Below are 23403 nucleotides of genomic sequence, written 5' to 3' on the forward strand. Positions count from 1 at the left end.
ATTGTCAAAGAATATATGGATGAACCCTGTGTAGTGAATTCGGCCAAATCCTTAGTCCAGTACCTCTCGCCCATTGTTAATATTTTTGTATATATATTTTTATTAAATCTAAAAATTCCATTTCCTTCACAAGTCTGAAACGAATCCTATTTATTACAACGACTCTCAAAAACTTTAATCATTTTGGTGCCGCCGACGCGGATTTGTGCTTAGGTAGAATTTTTAGGTTTTTATCATTGTTTATTATTCCATTTGTTCTTTTTACGTCTCTTTGATTGTGTCTTTGTATTACAGGTTTGAAGTTGGATACTAAAGACCTTGGAATCAAAGCTTAAAGCTAAAAGAGAAGGAAAAAAGACAAAGCAAAAAAATAAAGAAAAAAGAGAGAAAAAAAAGAGAGAGATTTATTTATTTATTTTTAAGAGACTTTCCATTTTATTTTTTTTGTAATTATTTTTTTTTGTGTTTCTTTTCATTGGACTGGACTTTGGACAATTTATTTTAATTTTAAACCCTACGGAAGGGTTATATAAAAAAAAATTAAACATAAATTGTTTGCAGGGAAGGACGACGATTACAATATCGTCTCGGCCCCTCGGGTTCGTACATGACATAGGAGTCGTGGCCCGAGTCGACTTCAACGGTTCATCCCCCGTCTGGTACGGGAGGTAAGTCCATCGAAATACTCGCGAATCTCCTGTAAGCGAGTTACTGTATTCCTTAAGGTGATTCATTGATTGAGGACGAATTTGGACTGTTTTTAAATTCCTAGTAAAGGGCAAGGCCTGGACAATACAAGATAAGGGTTCGGATTTCATCACCGCTCCCTTCTTGCCCGCCTTAGGTAAACGAAACCTAACGCGAACCCAAGCTTAAAATTTGATTAGAACGAGACCGATAGGGTAACGAGCTTAGTAGGAAAGTCGTTCGAAAAATATTGGTTACTCTTTTAGCATACTTCGAAGTTCATGATGGTTTCTGTGAGTTGAATGCGTGACTGCGCCACCCTGTGATAGCGGTGAGGCCTTGGGTATCAAAGCTCCACTGAGATTCCCTCGCTTTAATTCAACTTACTTTGACTCAGATTGATTCCAGAGGGGTTTGCTTAAATTGTAACGAATTCCCTTTCGAAGGATTAGAAGCTGGTCTAGAAACAATCTAAGTGGAGCCATCATGCTTGTTGTTTGCTAGATTTTATAGGTTTGATTTGGTCGAGTCAGCCTTGTTTGTGATTGTGTAGAATTCCCTTGCAATTAAGAATGTCGAACTGGTATGACAGAAGCCAATACAATGAGTATCGATCTGAATTTGAATATGGACATCATCATTTTTATGACCATGGTGGGAATAGTAGTTGGGAACGCCAACCTTTTCAAGGTTATGGTTCATACCATGGTGAGCCCAATTACTATCCACACGCGAATTGGTCTTACGAGCAAGAAAATCAGGAACACTGTAGTACTGGTTACTCGTTTTTGGAAACTAGTCCTGATTATGATATTTCTGAACCTGTTCCATCTCTAGAAGAGACCCAACAACGGATTAAAAGGACGTATAAAGTTTAGTTGCAATGAATAGTTCAAAAGAAGAGTGTACACGATATTCTGAGATGATAAACGAGAGTGGTAAACGTATAAGTGTTATGCTCAGTGAAATTCAGGCATGTCTAGAGGCAGAAAATGAACAGTTGGCTAATGCTGCTCGAAATAATCTAAATTTCCAAAATAGGGTTTCTAATTCTACCCTTGATATCAATAGTCAATATTTGCCTAATTTAGAGGACGAGGTTAGAATAAAAGACACTACTTATTTAGATAAGTTTCAATCATCTTCGTACTATTATGATGAGGATAGTAGTAATGAAGAATCTGAAATGTATAGGCATAGTGATCAGGAATCTATTAATCCAATTGATCTTTATAATGATTCTAGTTCAAATCCAAATAATTTTTATGATTATTCACCTATTCCAAAGGACGAATATTTGATTAGGGATACCACCGTTTTAGACGATGTAGTTTTTCCTTTTGATTACGAAGCCGATAATGCTTTAGAGGAACGGGTTTATTCCGAAAATGCTATTTTAAAGTCTAGCGACTTAGAAACAATAGTCTTAGACGAAGAAAATGAACTCGTAGAGATATTAAATATGAGTAAGGATGCGTCGCTTGAGTATAACCTCGAAGGAGCAATTGACTATTTTCAGGATTCTAACGATCTAGAAACTAGGGAGATTGTAACTAGTCTATCTAGAGACACTGAAAACTCTAAGTTTGGGGTGATTATCACCTTCCTAGTGCCTTACCTTTAAATCTCAGAAAGTCCCTTCACTTAGGACTTGATATCTCTGCCTCGACAATTTTACAAGATTACCTTCATACTCGTTTTCCCGAACCTAATGATGTCCAGGAAGAAGTTCAGTCGTCAGAAACCCATCCTCTGGTTAATGTTATGATCCCCAGATTGACTTTGTTTTCCCACCAAATAGTTTTCTTCCAACTGTGGGAACGTTTATATTCCAAATGTGTCGAATATTAAGTTGTGAGACTAAACCTAAATGCTTTAGGAAATTAGAATCGACACATTTGCTTAAGAATGACCACTACTCTCATTGTGGTCAATTTTGTAAGTCAAATCTTATTGACTTAGAGGATCCTCAGTTATTTAGGTTATTATTGTGCGCTTCTAAGATCATATTTGAGTTTTTACAGACTCTAAAACCTAATGATTCGGATCCCACCTATGAAGAAACGCAGCCAATGAAAATTTTCTATTTAGACCCTTTCATAGAACCTGAACCTGAACCACAATTAGATATAAATTTCTTAATAAGGAAACTAAGTAAGGGCATGCTAGTCTTGTTCACTTTCTTGGTTCATTGCAGTTTCCTTTGGTCATCTCTATTTAGTTTTGAAGACCCACAGTTATTTCGACTGTTACTTTATGGTTCGAGTTGACTAATCCTTTCCTAAGTCTGGCTGAAGACTTTAAACTTAGCACTTCTTGGGAGGTATCCCATGCTCATGCAACACAGTAATATCTTTCCTTAACTCTTTCGCTTCAAATGGTAACAGTTTCTCCTTGTTCATGATTTTAGTTTCATCTTTAGAACATTGAGGACAATGTTAGATTTAATTTTGGGGGTATGGGAGAAACTTTTTAGTTGCAATAAATAAACTCCAGAGCTTAGAAATTTATGCCTATTTAGGATTGCACTAACTAATCTAAGTGGATGGAAGCATTTTGATCGTAGGAGTTGAGGAACCAATCTTAATAGATGAAAACATCTAAAGAGTCTATTCATAAAAGCACAGAGCTCAGGTGTTAGAAATAACATGATAGTTTCACCATATTTCGTTGAGTCCTTTTCACTTCTATTTTTATTTTATTTTTCATTTTAAACTATGTTTCTCTAAGTGATTAGGTGGGGCACACGATTCAAGTTGTTACCACTGCTAGGATGAATTAAAGTGATTGAGTTACTATACAAAAAAAAAAAAAGTTGAGACCGTACCAATTAGACCAATCGAAATAAATATTAACACTTGGATAGCAATATGCGTGTGTTCTCCCTGTTTCCGTCTCCTAAGCAAGCGTGGAATGCAGGACCCGTGGGAACTATCGTGTAATCTGCTGACAAGAAGCATGCGCTTGGATCAAAAAGATCTATTCATGCCGTTAAGTTAAAAAAAAAATGGTTATTGTTCTGTGTAGTCAACTGCTGGTTCCCTTGTATTTTCCAGTTTGTTGATCTAGATTTAAGTTATTGACCACTGGTTCCCTTGTATATGCCATTTGTGTTGATATTAGTCAGCCCGGTATCTCAGTCCATTAGGATAGGTTCATTCTGGCAGTGGCCTTCAGACAGATATGTGAAACATCGATCATTTGGTTAACATCAAAACCATCTACATTTTTCTATTTCCATCTCCTTTTTCTATCCATATGATTAGTTTGACTCCGAATATGATGTCCATAGTGCAACTATCTGAGTAGAACTCTGTCACTTTATATGAATTTTAGTATGCTTGAGTGTAAACTCGTGTACAACAATTGGAATTTCGCATCAGGGTACTTCCTCCTGTAGTCAGTGATTGTAAGCCAACCAAGGAGATTCTTTAGTGCCTTCCAAGGTTCGACATAGATAGCTAGGGTCTGGAGTATTGGTTTTGTGGGTACACCTCTGGTAAACCCTCCCGAGATTAACTCGGTTTTATTTATTTTTTATTAGTTTTGCTCGAGGACTAGCAAATAATAAGTTTGGGGTATTTGATAGACGCATTTATGTGTCTATTTTGTTCTCAATATTCTGTATTGTTAGACTCGATTAAGTACTTATGGTGTTATTTTGTGTTTTTGTAGATGTTTTTAGAGAAATAAGCCTTTGCGGCGAAATGAGCTCGAAAAGTAGTGTTTTACACCCCAGGATAATGTACCGGAGGCACCTCAGAAATGCACCGGAAGCGTCCCAGAAATGTACCGGAGGAACCCAGAAAAATTACTATTTCCACCCTAAAATTACTATTTCCAACCCAATTGCTAAAGGGACACCCGTACATGATTAGGAGGAGGACACTTTTCTTCTCATAATTCAAATTTTGGAAAAAGGCGGGAAAATATTTCTTCTCACTGGCAGTTGGGTCGATCGATTTTTGGAGGGGTTAGAGTTCGATTAAACCTCTGATTTTCAATGGGTATTTGTGATATGGATAGAGGAAGACATTTTGGGTGTTAGGATCGATCATAATTGGCTGGAATCATCGCAATCAAGAAATCAGGAAGCACGTTCAAGAAATGAATATCACACGATCACATCAAATTTAGACGTGTACTCATGTGTTTGGAGAGTGTTGAATCAATTCTACAGCGTGTAAGATCATGTTTGGAGTGTTTATACATCATTTCAGCGCGTGGAGAGCTAATTAATGGAAGAAAATATCCAAAAAATATTTTTTCTTTAAGCCGAGTAAAGAGATAATTATCTTGAGTTATGGCGTGATTAAATGAGGTTGAGGAGTATAAATAGATTTCTGGTATCACAGAGAATGGGTGTCGAGAGTTTGGGGTCGAGAGAAGGTCCAGAGAAGCAGAAATCAAGAGTTGATGAAACTCTGTTTCTGCTGCTGCTGCAGATGAAGAACACCAAGAACACGAAGAACAAACTCGCAAGGACAGTGGTTTATCAACAGTGTCTAAGACGCACAACCGTGGGTCGCAGTGCAGTCTAAACATCAGCAGCACTTGTGTTTTATCGTTCATTTTGTGACGCTTTTTGTGCGTCGCAGATTACAGTTTTACACCATTTTCTCCTTTTCTCTTCATTGTAAACACCATTTGAGCAATAAATAAATATTTTGAGAGTGTTTTTATCATGATGAGCTAAACCCAACACTGGGACAACGGAGGAGGGTGAATTTCATACACGGGTAAATTTATTTTATTCTTTTTATGACTTTTGCATTAATTTAAAATTGAAATATGATTTGAATTAATTGGTTGTTATTTAATTTGATGATGTATGCTTAGCTTAGGTGTTTTGATACATCATGCTTAGGACTTACAATCGATGTTTTGAGAATCTATCTTGGAAAAATCAGAGTCCATGTTAATTTTATTGAGTTTTAAATTGTCAAAGAATATATGGATGAACCCTGTGTAGTGAATTCGGCCAAATCCTTAGTCCAGTACCTCTCGCCCATTGTTAATATTTTTGTATATATATTTTTATTAAATCTAAAAATCCCATTCCCTTCACAAGTCTGAAACGAATCCTATTTATTACAACGACTCTCAAAAGCTTTAATCACCTATCGCCTAGCTTGCGTGTGATTGGTCAAAATAATCAGGTCTTGCCAGCAAGACCCACTCAACAACTTTCTATATATTACTCGATACATCAAATATGTCACAAACTGGGGGATGTTCATCAGGGTATTGGTCTGGTGGTTTACATCGTGCGGCGTGCAACACGCCCATTATGAGAAAGTGCCAGGAAAGGCGGACAATTAGTGGAAGTAGAGAAGTAGTTGGTGTAAACCCAACCAGTCTTCCCCTCATAGTAGGGACGTGGTGTTCATAGTTTTACACGATCCCCACTATTTCAACCAACAAGAGTTCATTAACACAAGTATCCAGAAAACACCAAGAACTTACAGCTTACTGCAAGCAGATTCTACATTCTGATACAAGTTATAAAACAACGACACTTTCGTAGTACATCATTCTAATCTCAAAACCTTCTTTGCTTCACTCCCTTAGATCAACCCTTCTCCTTCATTTTGTGACCGAAGCAAGACTGGAACGACCATTTCTTGGTTTAGGCCAGAATTGTACAAATTGATGTCTCGAATCTAAAGTACTCCCGTGCAGTACATTTTTTTATGGTTTAGATTCGTTTCTCGGCGGCACACCCAAGCAGAATCAGTTTTTACCCTACTATAGATAGTTTCGGCTAACCTACATAAACTAGTCATTGCACACGGTTCGGTTACGGTACGTCCTAGACAGAGTGTATATTCTGCTATGTTAATCTCAAGTCAAGTTTTCATCTAATGATGATTATTGATTGCTTAGTTCCGAAGCTATCTTAGCTTAAACCTAAAGCAGCCTTGACCTTGAAAGTCTATAAAAGGAGAACCTCAAACAACTGGGATCTTCGAATCCCTGGCACTATTCTTCTGTGTCATAGTTGTAAACTGGAGTCGTCCTCTCCTTAAAACCCTTCTCGGATTTAGCAACTAAAAATACTTCACCTTGGGATTCGTGAAGCGAGGTCCAACTATCTTTATCTTGATAGTTCGAGTATCCTGATCTATTTTTTGATTGTTGAGATACTCACTCAAACAAGATAGATATAAATCACAAAGCAGTATCTTCATCTGGGACTTTGTGATTCCATAAGTTTCAACTTGTGAGGTGAATAATAATCTATAGGCTGCTCTTCGGGAATCATAAGACCGGATTTTGAGGTTTGCTAGACTTTGTCTATTGCAATCGTTTTCCTACCTCACCTTGATGTTTGATCAGAATGGAAAACACAAATAGGCTTATCTGTGGGAGGCAGATTGGTTTAAAGTCTTCAATTGAGTTGATGCAACTCTTAGGATATAAAGGACGTTAGCTAAGAGAATCATTTGCACGGAGTCCTGCTGGGTTTCAAGAGGTGTAAGGAGTGGGACTGTAACTGAATTGCTGTGACGGTTTAATTAGGTCTCAACTACATTCCAGTCCAAAGTTCTGATTGTAGGAGCAAAATATCGCACACATTAATAATCAAGCGAAGTAAAGAATACAATCTAAGCGAAGAGTATCGCACATAACAAAGTTGAGATGGCGTGCCAGATGATATCATCAAATCATGAGTAAAGTGTGAAGAACTGTGCGAAGAGGTACGCTATGCGAAGATGAGCGATCGTATATGAGCGAATGTGTCGCATAGTGATCCCGAAAATAGTGGGTTTCTTAGCTGTCATCCACTATGTAAAGTCCTCTATAAAGGAGAGAGGTCATTACTTGTGGGAGTTCTAGAGTGACTCTTGGTCAAGAAATAGAGAGAGAGAGAGAAAGTAAATCTAGGGAAAATAGATCATTGTAATAGTTTGATCAATCCTTATAATTCTGTCTGCATTTTATATAATAAGAAGATGATTACCTAAATTCTCATTTAGTGATAGTGGAATGTAATTGTCAGATTTATGAAAAATACATTTTTGGCGCTAGAAACAACTCTGGATGATAATTCCTGATAGTATATCATAGATTTTAAGGAAAAAAGTGAGATCTAAAAATTTAGAAATGGTAAGGATTGAATCTGTTGTTGAACAAGGGATGACAACTAGAACAAGTAACAGAATTGCTGAACGAAGACGAATTACAAATCTTGAGAAACAAGAAGAAAGAGACGAACATCAAAGAACAAAAATTCTAGTTGGATCTTAGCGAGAACAAGGACAGAGTAATGATATAGATTATGATAGGGTGAGTGTCCACACTGAAATGACGGATTCTACAGAGGAAAGACAGAGAATTGGGAACGAAGGACCAATTACAGCGAGTGAAGGAAATGTGACGATTGCAGAACTTAGGCAAAGATCACTAATTGAACGAAGAAGAGAAGAAGAAGAGCGTGCGAATCTAATCCGTCAAAATGATGATTTACGAGAAGAGATTCTTAGACTATAAGAACAAAGGTCAAGGAGTGCTGCACGCTCAAGGTCAAGATCAAGTAGAAGTTCTTCCCAACAGAGTCAATCTAATCGAGGAAATGATAGGCGAAGACAACACATGGAAGTCATTGAATAAAACTCGCAAGAAAATGAAAATTTGGAAGATCAAAGGGAAAGGAAACATATAGTTGACTTGGAAACTAATCGGTATGAACATCCACGTGAACTTATTCGTCGCGCACATACTAATTTTGAAATGGAAGAAGAGGATCCAAGGCAAGGACAGATGATATTACATGGCAAAGAAATATTAAGAGACGAATATGAGCGCGAACGAGAGACTGCACATGCGATAGATAGATAGAGAAGAAGGGAAGAATTAGAAGAGAGAGAATTACAAAGCGGATTGCGTCAAATTGATTATGATGATCGAGGTAGGAGACGCGAGCGTCATCACATAAATGATACAGAACAAGGTCGAGTTACACCACAAGAAAGAGAGATATCAAGACATCGATATGATCTCACAGGTAAAGAAGAAAGACATGATAGAGTACAAATTGAAGCAAATACTGAAAGGCATAGGCGAAGAAGAGGAGAAACTAAACTATAGGAGATACAAGAAGCAATACGCCAAAACAATCATGAGAATAGATTGAGACAAGCAAGATTAAAAAGACCCATGCGAGAGGATTTGGATCAATCACTAAGCAAATAAATTCTTAAGGAGATGGCAGAATTAAAAGAAATGATGACTACAAAAAGAAATGATGGAAGAAGACAACTAGAGGAAGCAGTGGAGGAAGCTGGAAAAACTCCATTTACAAAGGAAATTCAGAGAGCACCGATACCATCTACGTGCAGTTTACCGGCATTTACAAGTATATTTGACGGAAGTGCATGTGCGATACAACATGTGAAAGCTTATGCAATATCTTTATTACAGTGGGAAAATAATGATGCAGTAATGTGCAAATATTTTGCTGCAAGTTTAACAGGTGAAGCTTTGAAGTGGTTTGAAGGACTACCTGTAGAATCCATTGGTTCGTTTCATCACTTACAAAATGTCTTTCTGGGGAAATACATAAGTAATAATCTATCCAGACCGGGAATTGAGACAGCATTCGGACTTCGCAGAAGAACAAATGAGAGTTTGCGTCATCTAACGACACGTTGGAGAACCATGTGTAGTGAAATGGGAAGACGGGTGGATGAGAGACATCTTATTCTTGCATTCATTAATGCTCTCTTTGCAACAGATATATTATATACCCAAATCTTCAGGATAAAGGAAACAATAACAATGTCGGAGCTGCGCGAATTTCAAGAAGAATATATAGCACTTGAGGAAAAACAAAGAGATATGAAGTCTTACCCAGTCGCAATATTTGATTCGAAAGGTGGAAATACAAGTTTACTTCCGAGGCTGACAAATGCTGTTGCGAGTACATCGCAGGAAAATCAGGGGAGGAATAATGCAGAGATGGAACAAAAGTTAGTGGCTATGGGCAGTGCAGATCAAGAAGAATTTGATAAAGAGTACGAAGAGAAGCAACTTCAAAATCGTGGAGGTACTGATACAGTTCAACCAAGAAGTTCTCAAGGACAACAAACACATTATAACAAGAAAACTGGAAGAATAGTGTGGGAACATATAAATTTTCCAAGGTTGAATGCTACAATGAATAAAGTATGGGAAGCCTCTCTCCTAATGTATGATATTCCAGAACCACATAATGTAGGCGAAGATCCACCGCCAGGGAGGAGGAGTAAAGAATTTTGTTTCTATCATAGATTCCATGGTCACACAACAAGCAACTGTAGAAATGTGAGGAAGATTATATTGCGAATGATTGAACAAGGAAAGTTGGACCATTTATTACTAAAACAACCAAGGAATTTACCACCACCACCACCTCAAGGAAATACATATGCAAAGGAGAAAGACAGAAATACATTTTTTATTGAAGTGGTCGCGAAGGCAAAGAATTTATATTGTAACTCGATCATACACTCGTTCAAAAACATAGAAGATTTTCATGATAATGTTTTAAGTCGAGTATATGCAAGAGATGTTGAAGGAAGGGAAATTATTAACCTGGAAAAAATATCACCCTTGAAGGAACGGCAAAAGCAGAAAATCTCGTTCAACGCAGATGAAACACCAAGAGGAGGAGAATCACATGAGTGTCCACCGGTGGTGCGATTGGCAATTAATCCGAAGCCATTGGAATAAGATGAGGAAGAAAATGAGAAAAACACCTGGGCGATAAATAGAATACTTATAGATACTGGAAGTTCTGTAGATATTTTGTTTTATCATACATATAAAACCATGGGTGGAAGAGATGATGAGTTAATCCCTTCAACATACAAAATCTATGGCTTTAATGGTTCTGCGAATAAACCAAAGGGAGAAGTGACTATGCGAATTCTTCTACAAAATTTACCAACAAATATCACATTCTGTGTAGTGGATGTTGAAACGCCTTATAATGCTCTCATTGGAAGACCATGACTGCATAGTATATTAGCTGTTGCATCAACATTTCATCAATGCATCAAGTTTCCTTTACCTCAGGGTGTTGGCATTATAAGAGGAGATACAGTCGAAAGTAAAAATTGTCAAGAAATTGATGTTGACAAATGCGAAGCAAGAGAATTCAAGCGACGGAATTGGAAAACATATGCGGCAGATAGTCAAAGAGCAGAGAGACTGATGGTCGATGCGATGTACGAAGTTGGGGAAACAAGTATGCGAAGTGCTGGAATAGATTCTTCTGCGAATAAAGAATGTTAATCAAGATTAGCAACATAGTTTCTATGGAAAGAAAAAGCGTAGAGGTAAAATATCAAAAATTGGAGGGAATAATGACTTTCGCACAAAGCCAACTGAATGGTTATGCGAATGAATATTCTGGAAAACGAACTTAAGAAGATTCAAAAAGTGCAGAAGACAAATGAGTAGAATGCAGTGTATCTGATTTTCTTTGAACAAGATGATTCGATAAAAGCATTTATGTACTAGAGTTGTACGAATTAAAAGATTGAAATGAGATATTTTAATTTCATATGGTAAATCCATAATAAGAAAACAAAAAGGAAAATATTTATAATAAGACCTTTATAAAAGGCTACAGAAAATGATATTTATTATCAGATTAGCTAGGAATCCGAATGTGGCGTGCACCCTAGTTCGCTTATATGCAAGAGGCAATATAGTAAGACCTATCGCACGTCATAATTGGAGAAACCTAGAAGGCATGACTCAAGGGAAGGCTACACCGACCCCGGAACTTGAGTTGTGGATATTTGGGGTGAGAATTAAACGATAATTACCATCCGGGAGAGATACCTTAAATTTTCAGTCTAAGATGATAATCTTAGATTGAGAGCCTAAGGTGAGAAAGGCTCTCTCAAGAAGTGCAGAAAATCGATCAGGGCGCCGAGGTACACGGTTGAGTCAAGAGTGCCTGGGATGTCTGGAGCGTACCTTGCCACTCTTGACAAGTCCTGACTATGATGCACTCGGTCCAAAGAAACCCCACTTAGGGTGCAGTCTTGTAGCTGAAAGGTTACAACACTGCGAAATCAACTGGTTGTTGAAAAACTGATGGGAAGAGCCATAATCTTAACCCGATAGAGGTAAGATTCCTTGAAGGGGAAACCATGGGGAAGATAAGGACGACACCCTCCATTAGGGAGCTGAATTGTGTCAAAAGTCGTAAATGTCACGAGACTTTTAACTCATACGAGTATTAAGACTTGTGATATTTATGCGAACTAACCTGAAGAGGAAATAATACAAGACAATGATAAGACGAGATCAATGGGTCAATACACTACGGTGTAAAGACTTCCTGCGATTTCGTCGCACATAAACAGAGGCAGCGTAAGACCTTTACATAGGAAGGAAAAAATAAGACCTTATAGATAATACAAGAAAAGAAAAGAAATTATTCATGAAGTTCCACATGTTCTCGCACCAAGAGAAGTTTGTGATAGACGATAACAATCATACTTGGTCTATCAAGATATGCCAAATAACAAGAGGCAAGAATGAGAATGCAAAGGAAGTGTTATTTGCCCCATTTTGATAGTCTTATATGCATATGAAGAGGTCATAAATACGAAGCGAAGAAAAGAAGATTTATATTAAAAAGATGAAAGCTGAGTTTACAAGAATTTACAACAAAAAAATTACAACAAGAAGAAGCGATCAATTTTCATCTTCCTCGTTTCGTTCAGTTTCAGAATTACTAGTTTCTTCTTAGGAATCTTCTTCGGAGTCTTCTTCTCCATCAATAACTTGGATATCAGGAATGGGTACATTTTCAGGAATCATTGGAAAACTGTACTTTGACAAAGGAATACCATTCTCCAGACAAACTCTTTTAACAACAGCCTCACGAGAGCGATTAACATTGTTACTATTGTTTTGGACTAAGTTGAACCAATTTTCCTTCAATTGCTGATACTTGGAGTTATGAGAGGATGATTCTTCTTCTTTAGCAGCTAAGCCAGTTTCTAACTCTGCAATTCTCTTTTGATATTCCTTCTCTTTCTTTGGAAGTATCAACAAATGAGTTAAAATAACGAACAATTATTCTTAAAAGTATAAGCGAAGATCAAAGAACAACAAATGACCTTCATAATTGGAAATAATATGTGCGATCTGTGTGCGATGCTCAGTTTGAAGACTAACATTTACACCTAAATTATTTCTAGCATCGTTCAGAACTCTAGTAGCCCAATTAAACTCATATCCACTTTCTATAAGGAGTTGAGATCGAATTAAGTTTCTTTCCTCGATAAGCATGTCCCTATCACAAAAAGCTGAATCACGTTCTATTTTAACTTCAATAATAGATTCTTGAAAAAATTTTAGTACCTTCGCACCCCTAAGAGCGATTTCATCTTTTTCAATAATAAGTTTGTTCTTCTTCGCCTCCAATACTTGAATTGCTTCCCTCCTCTCATAAAAACGTCGTTTAAAATTATTGGAAGAGGATAATGCACTTCTATGGCATTGTCTAAGGGTAGTATATTTTAATTTTAACTCTTCCAAGATAAGGTTTTAAAATCCTCGAGTAGGATAATTATTTAAACAGGAATTGAGGTGCTCTAAAAGAATTTCAGCATCGGGAAGATTAGCCGCTTCATCTGAAAGGTCATACAGGTCTGCGATGATAACTAAGTAAGAAGTGTGAATGATCGCATAAAAGAAAAGGTGTGAGAAAATATAAGTTACATACCAATGAGTTCCTTGTTTCTTTCTCGGGTTTTGAGAATTAGTTAAATTATCATTTCTAAGTTTTGTATTCTCGCTTGTAAGATTCACATTCGCATCCGAAAGATTATACTTCTCATGTCTCAGCTTGGCATTCTCATCTTGCAACTTGCGAAGCTTTCTTACATTATCTAAAGAAATCGCATAAGATATGCGATCATTCTGTGAAAATATAAAAGAAGCATTATAAATAAAAGAACAGATATTAAGGAAAAGATAAAAGACAAATGTTGCAGAATATTACCAAGCCATTCATCGCAAATTGAAAACCTGGGTTTATTGCAGAGGCAGCTCCACGAAGAGATCGATCTTCCCAATTAGAAGCAGTACAGATCTTTGAGACCATCTTGAAGGCACGATTCATTTCACCATCCTCAAGAGTAGCAAAAGCATCTCCAGAAAAAAGATCAAATAATTTCTTCCGATACAAATCGATCGATACCTCTTCTTCAGAAACAAAAGTATCTTCATCTGAAGATTTCGAACTTGAGGAAGAATCATATCTCGCACGCTTCCTAGAGACATCATCTTTTAACGAAGTTATCTTGGATACAGATTTTGAGGTGGGTTTCTTAGGAACGCTCTTGCCCTTGCCTAAAGTTTTGTCATTCAAAGGATTCACCTACGCGAATAATCAAGATAAGAAATAGAGGAAACAATATTGTTAAAAATAGAAAGAGTGTTTCTTACTTCCTTATTCTGCGAAGTTGATACCTTGCGCGAAGTATTGACCTTTTTAGCAGCCTGCGAAGGAAAAGAAATAAGAGATAAGAAGGAAGGTTATGAGAAGTTACAAATTGGATCAAGAAGATCACATACCGCTACTTTCTTTTCCTCATCTTCGAGTAATTTAAACTCCCAAGGTTGTTAAAGAGGGAAATCTTCGGGCAGAGGATTGTCAAAACCATCCTCAGTTTTACCAGATACAAAAGAACCTTCTAAGATGACAGCGCAATTAAGCCAAATAGAATCATTGGATCTGCGAGCAGCTCGGTTAGAATTTGAATTCCAGTCAACATCTCGCATAATTTTCTTATATTAAACGATACCATCTACTCTTCTTATGCGAACAACCCATTTAGTTACGTTACTTTTCATAACAGCGACGTAATAGTTATTAAAGAAATTATCAAGGGTATACTCAGCGGGATCTATAATTTTATCATGATGATCCTCTTTTCACACTTCATCAGGGTGAGAATTTCCAAGACCAGCTGCACGACGAGCATACTCTAATGGTATCCTAATAACATCACCACTCAACTGAAATATTCCTCGTGCGAATCTATCATCAGCAAGAATTCTATAGAAGAGAGGAATCTCAGGGTTATATAGAGGAATTGGTAGAAATTGAAGTTGACCTAACGCAATGATGATTTTTCGATTATTCCATTGATCATATTTGATTAGATCAAGGTTAAGTTTTGATGCGAAATTAGATGAAGGAGGAAGAGAAAGTTCATAATCCCTCTGATTGAATTCTGTTTTTAATCTGTTAAATTTAATCTCAATCTTTTTACCAGCGGGAGCCATTGAAGAATGGGAATGAAGAGTATAAACTTGCAGAGAAGGTGAAGAAGAATAAAAGAAATAAAAGAAATAAGGAAAAAGGTAGAAGAGAGTATATAGGAAAGCGCGACCCGTTTTTTGAGATTTATTCTCATTAATGCGAAGAATTGAACGGATAGAAACATACGGTTAAAAGGATGTGTCGGAAGATGAGTGGTTAAAAGGACACGCGTACGTAAAGAAAGCTTGAAATCAGGGAGATTGTCGGTAAAATAAAACATAAAGGGATTAACATGTGCGATGACATAATATGGAAGTTTCTCATATCGCTCACTCTGAAGAATAAGCGAAATGAGAAGAGGCAAAATGTAGGAGTAAAATATCGCACACATTAGTAATCAAGCGAAGTAAAGAATACAATCTAAGTGAAGAGTATCGCACACAGCAAAGTTGAGAAGGCATGCCAGATGATATCAGCAAAGTCATGAGTAAAGTTTGAAGAACTGTGCGAAGAGGTATGCTATGCGAAGATGAGCGATCGTATATGAGCGAATGTGTCGCATAGTGATCCCGAAAATAGTGGGTTTCTTAGATGTCATCCACTATGTAAAGTCATATATAAAGGAGAGAGGTCATTACTTGTGGGAGTTCTAGAGTGAGTCTTGGTCAATAAATAGAGAGAGAGAAAGTAAATCTAGGGAAAATAGATCATTGTAATAGTTTGATCAATCCTTTTAATTCTATGTGCATTTCATATAATAAGAAGATGATTACCTAAATTCTCATTTAGTGATAGTGGAATGTAATTGTCAGATTTATGACAACTACACTGATAGTAGGTGTCTGTAGCGGGTTAATACAGTTTGGTGTTCAAATCCGGACTAGGTCCCGAGGTTTTTCTGCAATTGCGGTTTCCTCGTTAACAAAGTTTCTGGTGTCTGTGTTATTTATTTTTCCGCATTGTATTGTTTATCTTTATAATTGAAATTTCACAGGTTATATATAAATCAATCAAAGTAAATATATACATCCTTGTTTGTTGGATACGACTTGATTGATTCTTGGATATTGATTTTTGAGATCGTCCAAGTGCTCTCACACTTAATCAGGTTCACGGATTTGGTTCTGTAAACTTCCTGATTGTGAGAGAAAGGGATATAAGCTCTTCGTATAATTCCCTGATTGAGATTCATTAAGTTGAATTTTTGGAATTGTATTCGAGTTTAGTCCACACAGATTGCCTACGAAAAAATTAATGGTGTATTTTGGTACTCCACATTTTCGCATACGAACTTGCGTAAGTAATGAATTTCGGTTACAAAAGAAAATCATTTGTTGAATATAAAGCGGCACACGTTGTGAACTTAGCGAATCAGGTCCATAAGACTTCGTTGTACAAAGAAACCTCACCCGTGTTCAGTGTCCCCTTTATGACTATCTCCACCTCCTTTTCCTCCTTTCACCAAACAGTCCACTACTCCAAATTCAATGAGGCACTGAGTTTGTGTATTATCGTGTAACAGCTTCAGCAAAGTTTTCCAAAACCACATGCCATCACATTCTACACCCAAAATTTTCACACGTCCCTTAGCCTGGTCCTAAAAATTTAATTGCAATTCTTCGTACTCGTTGTAATCGTACAGGTCTGTAGTCATAACATTAATGTAATTTGAGAGACCATATGAGTTACATTTCGGCATAACCCCTAATAAACTGTTGGGACACCTAATTCAGTGGCAACATTTATATCTCGTTTGGATAACCCTTTCAACAAACTCTGGACAACCATGAATTACATAATACACATAATAAATATCACATGTGAGTGCTGTTTTCACGCACTAATGAACATGTACTTCAAAGCCACATTATTTCTCATTCAATTATGTGCATCCTTATAATAGCATGCATAGGCTGAGAATACTTATGCATTATACACTCGAGTGTATGATAGTACCAGTCGAAGACGACAACTTTTAGTCCTTTCGGAATACATGCGCAACAATTTATAAGATTATGTCTCAGTTATGACTAGTTACGAAAATATGAATGGCTATCAGCTAAGAATTGCCATCCATTTATTTCGTACTTACATAATACTAATTCATAATTTAAGGATAGGAATAACTCGGAGACGCTTAGCCTTCACTAATGTAAGTCCAAATTCTTCCTCCATGTCCAAATCCTCTGGGTTCAACCCATTTTCCAATTCCCAGTTGAATGATTGCAAAAGCAAACCCAGCATTAAATGTACCATTCTATGTGCTAATGGTAAACCAGGACAAATGCGATGTCCTGATCCAAAAGGAATGAACTCAAAATCTTGGCCTTTGTAATCAATTTTGGAATCTAAAAACCTTTCGGGGAGAAAACAGGATGGCTCCGTCCATATGGTAGGATCTCGACTAATTGCCCATGCATTTACAAGTACTTGGGGTACCCTTAGGGATAATGAAATCATGGAATTTAACATCGATTTCTGCTTTGTGAGGAACTAAAAATGGACCAGGTGGGTGAAGTCGTAAAGTTTCTTTCACAGTTGCTTGCAAGTAAGGAAGTCGAGCAATATCTGATTCTTCGACATGTCGGTCTTTTCCAATGATGTTTGAAAGCTCTTGCTGAGCCAACTTCATCTTAGAAGGGTTACGAAGTAACTCAGCCATTGCCCATTCTACCGTTGATGAGGCAGTATCTGTTCCAGCAGCGAAGAAGTCCTGTTTCATACACCATTTTGTAAGTCTTGTTAGAATCAATTGTGTTTAGAAAGATGAAGAAGAATTATTTAACATAATTTTGGTAAGAAATATGTAAACACAACAGTCATGTGAAATTTGCAGCCACAAGTCCTTGATTTGCCAAATTTTGGAGTCACTTCGCCAGGGCTAAAATGCTGCCAACTTTTGAATCATATTAGTGGGCTGCAAGTTTGAGTAAAAGTCCGGAATTTTTCAAAAGAGCCATCAATCATGGCGCATGCATGCATATATAAAAATTCACAACATACTCCGGGGCTTGGCCATGAGGTTAAAAATTGGCTACAGAAGTAAATGCCAAATTACAAAGAAAAGCAGCACTAACCAGAAGTAAAGCTTTGATGTCATGTCGTTGAAGCTCAATCCCATTTGCAGTGCATGGATCAAGAATCACGTCAAGCAAGTCACCTGAAGTACTATTCTTTGTCTCCTTAGACTGTGATACCAACAATTTCTGATCTATTATCCTATCAAAGACCTCATGCAGTACTCCAAAATGATTCTTCATACGACGTCTATTGCCTCGCAGATCCAAAAATCTAAAAATTGGAAAATAATCAGAAAGACTTGGTTTTCCTAATTCCGACATTACTCCTCTGACAGCAGCCTTAAAAGTGGAACCAGAATCTGAACTGTAATCAGATAAATCGATGGAAAAGAAACTATTCGACATCAGATTAAGAAGAGTAGTAAAAGCAACTTGACCAATGTCAACCACAGAACCAGAGCTTGCGCTTCCGTGAACGTGAGAAACGAGGTCATTAAACTTTTGCTGCCTCAAGTATTGATTTGAATCAAGCTTTTGAGGTGTGAAAAGGAGTGAATTTGCTAGCTTTCTAAGATGTCTCCATTGAGAAGAAACAGGTAACCATACCATTGAATACTTATGATGATCACCTACTGTAATCACATCTAACACGATTCGACTTGAAATAGACTGATCATGCTTTTGAAATAATTCTTTGGCTACTGTTGAAGAAGAAATGACAACTGTTGTTATGGAACCGAGTTTTAACGACATTACCGGTCCGTAAACTTCAGCTAGCCGCGCCAGTGATTGGTGAGGTTTTTCTCCGAGCTGGAAAAGGTTTCCAATGATTGGCAAAGAAACCGGACCCGGTGGAAGATTTGTATGCGAAGATCTTGAAATCCATGAACACGTTTTGAAAAATGCACATGAAACCAAAACACACAGAAAAAGATTCAAGTAATCCATCTCTTTCTGAGTTTTCTCTCTCTCGGAATTAAAATTCTAATAAAGCAGTGAGTCACAAACACAAACATATGAGAGCATTGGCCCTGCGAATCCATATAAATAGGTTCATCAACCTCCCTTAAACAAGGGTGAAGGGCTTCCTCCAAATTATGCATCAATATTTGCTTTTTGGTGCCGTTTGATGTAGCGTAACGCTCGGCTATTCGTGCACACAATTCCGACTCCAAGAAAGACGGACCATCAACTATCGGGTGTTCGGAGTGAAATTTAATTGCTTACAAAATGGATGAATATCATTGATGTCAATCACTTCAACATACCTACCCAACTTATGACGACACAGGAGTCCAATACCTATCATATCCTTGCAAACACAAACCGTATTCTCGTCATCATAAGTTTTATGTAACTTCAATTGTTTCATCATGTGATTTATTGCCCATCTTGAAACTTTATGAACAACTCCCCTTAGAAGCAATTTTTCCTTAATATGTTCCATCGGGAATTGGTGTACACTAAACTGCATACATTTCCTAATCTTTACGAGATCACGATTGGTGAATTCATGGATTGCTTCTTGGATCGACACAACTCCATTTTGACTACCAATTAGTATTTTCTTTAGTCGACCATGACACCCCTCCGCAATGCTTGTCGCCTCGTTCTTGAAGTTACGATATTCATATGTCCATGCAAACACAAACCTCTCCTTAATCGTTAACCATTGTTTTTTACAATACTCAACAGGTTTTGGGTAGTCCGTGCCGTATTCATCCTCAAATTTCTTAAAGTTACATTCGTAAATTTCCTCGGGCATCGACCAAACGATTTTGTCCCATGCTTTCATGAACATTTTCCAAATAATTCCATCCTCCTTCCACTTTTCTTCAAATAACCTATCCTCTTCCTTACGTTCTTCCACGGTTAATTTACTAATGCGCTCATCCTCTTCCTTTGACCTCTTGGTACCCTTCCTTGGTCTTTTAGCTTGGAAATGATGATGGCAATTGGTTTTGAGATTGCATTGAATGTGCCACATACATTGCAAGTTTTGGGTTTCCGGAAACACTACCGCTATTGCATGCATTAAGGCTTGATCGTTATCCGTTACAATAACCCTTGAAAAATTATCACCGTTATAAATGGACCTCAACGTCTCCAACATCCAAATGAAACTCACATTGTTCTCATGATCCATTAAACCCCATGCAATCGTAAACGTGTTTTTGTCCGAAGTATGGCAAGCAATGTTCAAAAACGGCATGTTATACTTGTTTGTCTTATAAGTAGCATCTATCAACAAAATTTGATGAAAGCATTGAGCCAATTGGATCATTTCGGGATGTGCCAAGAAAATACGAACCACTATACCATCCTTTTCTTCCCTTCTCAAGGTGTAGCCGTGTAACTCCGCTAACCACTCCGATTGTTGCATTACCGTTCTACCATCCCATTCAGTCATTTTGATCGTATCTATGGCCGACTTAATTGTAGACAAAGAAGACAAGTTGTCGGGGTCGTCCGCCTTTATTTTACTTAAGATCACACTCGCTTTTTGGATCCGCATAGACCTCACCGTCTGCATTTGATGTGGTTTTAACTTGGCAACCATTACATGTCCAATTAAATCCAACGGATCATCATGGTTGTGACAACCGTTATCAACTTTATACATTTTATACTCTTTACCTTTAATACCATCGGGCTTATAGAAGACAATCTTAAATGGGCATCCTATCTTCTTGGTATTGCTTCGGTGTTTCCTATTCGTCTTCCGTACGTACTTACTATTCTTTCCCTCGTGACTCTTTCGCGTCCCACCTCGCTCACAAATCATTTCAAATCGAGTGTCACTAACATGATTATTTTGAACTACCACGCACATGTTATCTTTTGCCTTGTTCATAAGCCATTCCTTTGCCTCCTTCTTACTTCCAAATGTCTAAACGTGCATAAAACAAAACAAATCTAATAAGCATAACCATTTAACATATAAATTTTGGAAAAAAAAGTAGTAATGAGTATACCAAATCGTTTGCATAGTATAGGGAAGTGACGGGCCTTAAATAGAAATCATCAACAAACTCTTCAACGGCCTGCATATGAAAGCAACAAATTATTATACAATAATCGGAGGTTATTAAATAAGTCAAACTGCCGAATATACTATATTCGGAATCCTTTCGGTTACCCAAAACACCCGATTTATGCAAATGAATGTACACAGTTTACTGAGTGCAAAAAATGATATAATCGGAAGCTAAAATATATAGTAAAACAGCCGAATATAAATAACTGGGAGATAACTTTAATCGATAAACATCCGATTTTCAAGTTTTCGGAAATTTTATTTTGAGGCCACTGTTATATTCGGCAGTCAAATAATGTTAAACTATTACCGATTGTAAAGGATAAGAATACTGAGTTTTGAAATTTTTTGAGGAATTCGTTTTTGGGACCATTCAGGGGTAAATAACTCTACATAACTACCGAATGTAGATTTTTTTGGAAAACCAGTTTGGGGTTTTTTCTCATATTCGGCAGTAAACTACTATCTTGGAACTACCGAATATACATATTTGGTACTCAGTGTGTTATATTCGTACGTTTATTCGAGAAATTATCTACCGAATCTGGGTAGTTCATGGCATTCAATGCATGCAATAATCGGTTTTTCTTGTTTACAAAAGCACACAAACGCATGCAAATCGAGTATTTGAGTTTCTTAACACAATACCTGTGTTTTACATACATCGTTAGCTTCAATATCAGGCGATTCTCCATTTTCTTCCATGAAAGGGTCGTCTAGGTTTTCCTCTCCACAAAAGTTTGGATCATTCAACATATACCCCAAATCGTCTTCTCTAAACGGTCGTGAACCCTCAACATTTTGTTCTTCGCCATGATTCTCACCTTCTTCTTCATATCCATCCATTTTTGTAGTGATAAAATGGGTTTTCCCTTTTTTCCTTCACCTTTTTCTCTATAACTCTAACAACTCAAAAATGAAAAAGAAATGGAAAAAATGAAACAGAAATCATTCTAATACTGCACCGACTACAATCGGAAGTCTGGGTAATATTTTGGCTTCTGATTGCAATCGGAGGATAAAACTGTTATCATATCCTCCGAATATATAAGGGCAATTTTGCCATTACGAATTAAGCGAGATAAGGGTTAGCTACATTTTCCCTTTGGGTGACCTTTTTTATTTTATTGTTGGCCCCTAAATTCTTTTGAGTGGCCCCTAAAAACGCTGAGGAAAGCAAACACATTGTTTAAATTACAACGCAATTGAAATGAAACTTCTTATTGTAAGTTGACTACTGTACATCCTTGATTAGACTGTAATTACGTTCACACCAATGGGACATCCTTGATTAGACTGTACAAGATGTTTAGCGTTAGATCTGTACGCGCCACATAATCTCGATCCTTGTATAAGGCTTTCAAGTGACATTGCTCAACCAGAAGAAGCAACATGCAAGAAGGATTGAAGGAGCCTGGGAGGTGACTGCTTCAAGGTGATCACAGTACTCGTCATCGCTCTACATCAGGACCACACCTTAAATACTGTACTGAGGAAAAAACAACCAACGGTAACCAGTTCAAACACCACAACAGGCAACGGTCCTGAAACTAATCGAGGTAATTACTGAATCCAGTATTCCTGTTGTTGAAACTTCAAACACCTCTTAAGTTCAATCTCACCAAACACAACCCATGTGATGGAAAAAAACGAAAGAATTTCCCTAGTGGGTCCTCACTCTAAGAACATCTCCGATGCAAGGGATAAATGTCTTAAAATTTGAATGACACCTATGATTTAAGATTTTTGTACCAAATTTTCATCTCCAATACAAGGGTCAAGGTCATAGAGGGAAATGACATGGCTAAGTGGGGGTAATGGAGAAGTGTAAATAAGACTTTCATTATGACCTTGGGTCTTAAAGCCACATCATTATTTTGTCTCTAAATTTAAAAATATTTGTTAGATAATATCTTGGGGGTTGGAGATCAACTTGAGGTAAAAAAATTTACATTAATTTTCTTTTTTGTCATTTAGTAATGACCCACACATAAAAATGTGTTAATACGACCTCCATATAGGATGACCTTGACCCTATGCATTGGAGATGCTCCGACCAAATAGTAGAGGATCATGTGCACCAAGCCAGACACAACAAATGTGGACAGTAAATTGCGTCCTCCTTTTACCGCAAATGATAGTATATATCAAAGTTTGAGCCAGTAATGGAGTCAGAATCTCTTTGGTTGGGGGGACAACGTATACAGAATAGATAGGTCCGCTATGAAAAATGGCGGCCTAATTTTCCGTCAAAAACTTGCAGATATTTTCACTTTAAGGATTACCTGCTGCGCAGTCCAAGAGACACTGTCAACTTGGCCTCTATTTCAGAAAATAATACATCTACCTCATCTGAAAAAGTAAAGAAAAAGGAAGTCATA

The 23403-nt window shown here is 37.2% G+C and overlaps 1 pseudogene; it reads right to left on the reverse strand.

Annotated features, from left to right (window-relative positions):
- Positions 1–17068: 17068 nt before the first annotated feature.
- On the reverse strand, positions 17069–18464 carry LOC113272189 (annotated as a pseudogene).
- Between the last annotated feature and the right edge of the window lie 4939 nt (positions 18465–23403).

This window comes from Papaver somniferum, chromosome 4 (genome assembly GCF_003573695.1).
Source record: "Papaver somniferum cultivar HN1 chromosome 4, ASM357369v1, whole genome shotgun sequence".
In the NCBI taxonomy this organism is placed as follows: Eukaryota; Viridiplantae; Streptophyta; class Magnoliopsida; order Ranunculales; family Papaveraceae; genus Papaver; species Papaver somniferum.